Raw genomic sequence first — 4,740 nt, 5'->3', positions numbered from 1 at the left:
TCAAAAAAAAAAAAAAAAATTCACTTTTAACTGCTGCTAACCTGAGTGCAGATTCAGGGTAACTGGAATCTACGTTCTCGGGTTGCAATCCTCAAACTTGGCCCAAATAAACTCTCTATTTAGATTAATTTTGCCTCAGCTTCTTCCCTTTAGGTCAATATTTCCATGTCTTATCCTTCTATTTCGTGTACTTGCCTTACACAAAAAAGTGCAAAGTGAATTCTCTGCAAGAATAACTTGCAGAACAACATATGGCCACTGGGTTCCTGATATCTAGAGCTGATAGTTAAGGTAAAAATGATACTGTATTTTTTTCATTCAATTGTCACTTTATTGAAAGATGGTAGAATTAATTGCAAATTTAAACTATAACCTGGTAATCTTTAATCAGGCAGCAGGTTTTAATAAAGGCAAACTGCTTATTCAGAAGTGGTCATGGAACTCAAATGCAGAGTAAAAAGGATGAGAAACATCTGACTGGCCAATAGATTTTGTGCTTTCACTATATGAAATAAACTTTTCATTTTTAAGAGAGGTAAATTATAACTTCAGTAGACACCAATATAGAAAGATTTTGTCACATAGACTAGTTTCCATTTAGTCAGTCAACTATTTCTAGCTGTCTCAATTGGGATAGATACATTTACATAACTGGCTGTGCTTGAGCCTTCTTTGCCAGAAGCTTGAGGTCCGCAATGCACTTAGCAGTTGTCTCCTTTTTCTGCTGTGCAGAGATGCTCTGCACCACGTGCTTCTCCACCCAATTTATCATGTGCTGTTGTTCCTTTCGACGCATCATGTTCTGCACAGATATGTGATAGTCCCGGCGATTCTTTACTTCCTTATATACTTTATACAGTCGTTCCTGGTAAGTAACTTCCAAAGCCACAGCAGTGTTATTCCTCTGCACATCGAAAAGGTAATGGAGCTTCTGAACCAGTGCCTGCTGTGACTTCTCCAAATCAATTGCATCCTGGATTTGTTGGATGGAAGCCTGCTTCGCCTCTTCTAGTTGGGCAAGTTTGTGCTCATTGAGTTTATCAGCAAATTCTGCAACAGAGGCACCATATTTTTTAATTGCATAGACAAGTAACGCTACTACTAATATGGTTGAGAAGGTCTCTGCAATAATCACATATATTTCTTTGGATAAAGGATACCGGATAAGCCTAGTTCTGAGCACATAAGGTCCTGTTACACCAGCTTTAAGATAAAGAAACTTGAAGAATTCCTCAAGGATCAGTCCAAGACGAACTTTTCCTCCACATTCAGGGAAAGGTGGTAGAGGGCCAAGGTGTGGCTGCCTGCGTGAAAGGTCCTTGTTGCCTGCAATACCCCTGGACCTAGGAAGGCTGCATTCTTCAGAGAGGGGGCCGCTGTGGCAGTGGCAGAAAGTTCCACCCGGGACAGCATGGTCAGCAAAGGTCCAGGCAGCAGTCTAAGCATCCCTGTGACCCCGACCAGAGACTGTCAGGGGCAGGAGCAAGATGGCTGCTCACCAATACTGTATTCTTAATCCAAACTTTTTTCTTTTCTTTGAGACAGAGTCTTGCTCTGTCTCCCAGGCTGGAGTGCATTGGCGCGATCTCTGCTCACTGCAACCTCTGCCTCCTGAGTTCAAGCAATTCTCCTGCCTCAGCCTCCCGAGTAGCTGGCACTACAAGTGCCCACCACCATGCCTGGCTAATTTTTGTATTTTTAGTAGAGATGCGGTTTCACCATGTTGGCCATGCTGATCTCAAACTCCTGACCTCAAATGATCTGCCTGCCTTGGCCTCCCAAAGTGCTAGGATTACAGGCATGAGCCACCACGCCTGGCCCAAACATTTTTTTCTTTTTTTTTTTTTTTGAGATGGAGTCTCACGCTGTCACCCAGGCTGGAGTGCAGTGGCACAAGCTCCACTCACTGCAGCCTCTGCTTCCTGGGTTCAAGCGATTCTCGTGCCTCAGCCTCCCAAGTAGGCATGTACCACTGCACCCAGCTGATTTTTGTATTTTTTTTTTAAGAGATGGGGTTTTACCATGTTGGTCAGGCTGGCCTCAAACTCCTGACCTCATGATCCACCCGCCTTGGCCTCCCAAAGTGTTGAGATTACAGGCATGAGCCACTGTGCCCGGCCCCCAACATTTTTAATCATATTAATTTATACCAACAAAAATGCATAAAATTAACTGTACTTGTTTTTTGCAGAATAGAAAGAGCCCACATTTTGAAATCTCTAAGACCTGCATTCAAAGCCCATCTTAGAAGTGAGGCCAGGCACGGTGGCTCATACCTGTAATCCCAGAACTTTGGGAGGCCGAGTAGGGTGGATCACCTGAGGTCAGGAGTTCAAGAACAGCCTGACCAACATGGTGAAACCCCGTCTCTACTAAACATACAAAAATTAGCTGGGCATGGTGGCGTGTGCCTGTAATCTCAGCTACTTGCAAGGCTGAGGCAGGAGAATCGCTTGAACCTGGGAGGCAGAGGTTATAGTGAGCCAAGATCATGCCATTCCACTCCAGCCTGGGCAACAAGAGTGAAACTCCATCTCAAAAAGAAAAGAAAAGAAAAGAAATGTATGTTTTTGTATGAGTAATTTAATATCTCTGAGCTTTAGTTTCTTTGTGAGAAAGGCTTTTTCTGAGTTTTAAAGTTAGTGTATAAAAATACCAAGGGCTGGGCATGGTGGCTCATGCCTATAATCCCAGCCGTTTGGGAGGCCAAGGTGGGAGGACAGTTTGAGTCCAGGCATTCAAGACCAGCCTGGGCAACATGGCAATACCCCACTTCTACAAAAAAAAAAAAAATTAGCCAGATATGGTGGTGTACCTGTAGTCCCAGCTGCTCAGGAAGCTGAGGCAGAAAGATCACATGAGCCCAGGAGTTCAAGGCTACAGTGAGCTGTGTTCAAGCCCCTGCACTCCAGCCTGGGCAGCAGAGTGAGTCCTTGTCTCAAAAATGAATCAATAAATAAAATTTTTAAAAATAAAAATGCTAAGTAGTGTCACTTGGCAAGTGTCCATATCATTACTGCCCTGGTCCTTAGCAGCTGCCTTCTTCTAACTCAAGGGGGTCCAATCTTTTGACTTACCTGGGCCTCATGGAAGATGAAGAATTGTCTTGGGCCACACATGAGATACACTAACACTAATGGTAGCTGATGAGCAAAAAAAAAAAAAAAAAAAAAAAAAATCACAAAAATCTCATAAGGTTTTAAGAAAGTTTACGAATTTGCACTGGACCACATTAAAGCCATCCTGGGCTGCATTTGGCCCACAGGCCATGGGCCAAGCTTGTTCTCATTGGTGATTCTCTCAACTTTAGATTTGTGTGGCCAACATCACACAGCTATGTTTGGTTACCTGGATTATAACCAAGGTATAAAAAATGGTTGAAAGACACCTATCCTCAATATTACTTAAGATTTGAGACATCTTTTCATTAATAGAAATGAGCTATGTTGAATTATTCATGTCCTCATACCAACTCTCCCTTGTGTCCAAAGACACTTAATGGTCACGGTGCCAGAACTTCTGTAATTCAAAGCCAAATAGTCCATGTTGGTCAAAGGTACAGGCTTTGAGACCAAACTTCCTGATTTAAATCTCAGTTCTGACTTGATGCATTTGTTACCTTAGGCAAGTTACTTAACCTCTCTGTGACTCAGTTTCCATCTTGTCAAAAGGCAGGAAATGACTTCACAGGGCTGATGTGAAGAATAAAGACATGGTTTATTACTTTATTACCTTACAATTACCTTATTACCTTACAGGTTCGAGGCCATCCTGGGCAACATGGCAAAACCCCGTCTCTACAAAAAAAATTTAAAAATTAGTCAGGCATGGTGGCACACACCTGTAGTCCAAGCTACTTGGGGGACTGAGGCAGGAGGATCACCTGAGCCCAAGAGGTCAAGGCTGCAGTGAGCCAAGATCACGCTACTGCACTGCAGTCCGAGTGACAGAGTGAGACCCCATGTCTTAAAAAACAAAGAAAAAGAAAAATTACCGCTGGAAAATGTTCCAGCCCCTCTTCAGTGTTTTCTTGTAAGATGCTATATTAGTCTGTTCTCATACTGCTATGAAGAAATACCTGAGACTGAGTAATTTATAAGGAAAAGAGGTGTAATGGACTCGCAGTTCTCCATTGCTGGGGAGGCCTCAGGAAACTTAACAATCATGGCAGAAGATGAAGGAGAAGCAAAGATACGTCTTACATGGTGGCAGGTGGGAGAGCATGTGTTCGAGTTCAGGGAAACTGCCCTTTAGAAACCATCAGATCTCATGAGACTCACTATTATGAGAACAGCATGGGGAAAACCACCCCCATGATTCAATTGTCTCCATCTGGTCTCTCCCTTGACATGTGGAGATCACAGGGATTACAATTCCAGGTGAGATTTGGGTGGGAACACAGAGACAAACCATATCAGATGCCATGGTGACTGTGAGTGCTTTCAGTGACCTTAAGGACCTGACCAATGCTTCTTTGAATAAGACTGCCTTGAAGGTGCTCACAAGGAAGCCCACAGCTTTGTGCCTAACGCAAGGGCAAAGCGATGCAGCCCAACCAGGCGTGGTGGTATGCACCTGTAGTTCCAGCTACTCAGGAGGCTGAGGCTGTAGGATCAATTGAACCCAAGAGTTGGAGAATAGCTGGGCAACCTAGCAAGATCCCACCCTCCCTGCAAACAACAAAAAACAAAAGCATACAGCTTGACATGGGCACGACTTGCTTTTAAATTGAGCTTATCT

At 43.6% G+C, this 4,740-nt stretch overlaps 1 pseudogene across 1 annotated transcript; it reads right to left on the bottom strand.

The window, feature by feature from the left end:
• Positions 1-308: 308 nt before the first annotated feature.
• On the bottom strand, positions 309-1,499 carry LOC715928 (ATP synthase peripheral stalk subunit b, mitochondrial pseudogene; annotated as a pseudogene). Its single transcript, XR_003728407.2, has one exon. The product of XR_003728407.2 is annotated as an ATP synthase peripheral stalk subunit b, mitochondrial pseudogene (transcript).
• Positions 1,500-4,740: the final 3,241 nt, after the last annotated feature.

Source organism: Macaca mulatta, chromosome 3, assembly GCF_049350105.2.
Source record: "Macaca mulatta isolate MMU2019108-1 chromosome 3, T2T-MMU8v2.0, whole genome shotgun sequence".
Taxonomy (NCBI): domain Eukaryota; kingdom Metazoa; phylum Chordata; class Mammalia; order Primates; family Cercopithecidae; genus Macaca; species Macaca mulatta.
Note: the sequence above shows the minus strand (reverse complement) of the source record. Positions and strands in the feature narration are given on the sequence as shown.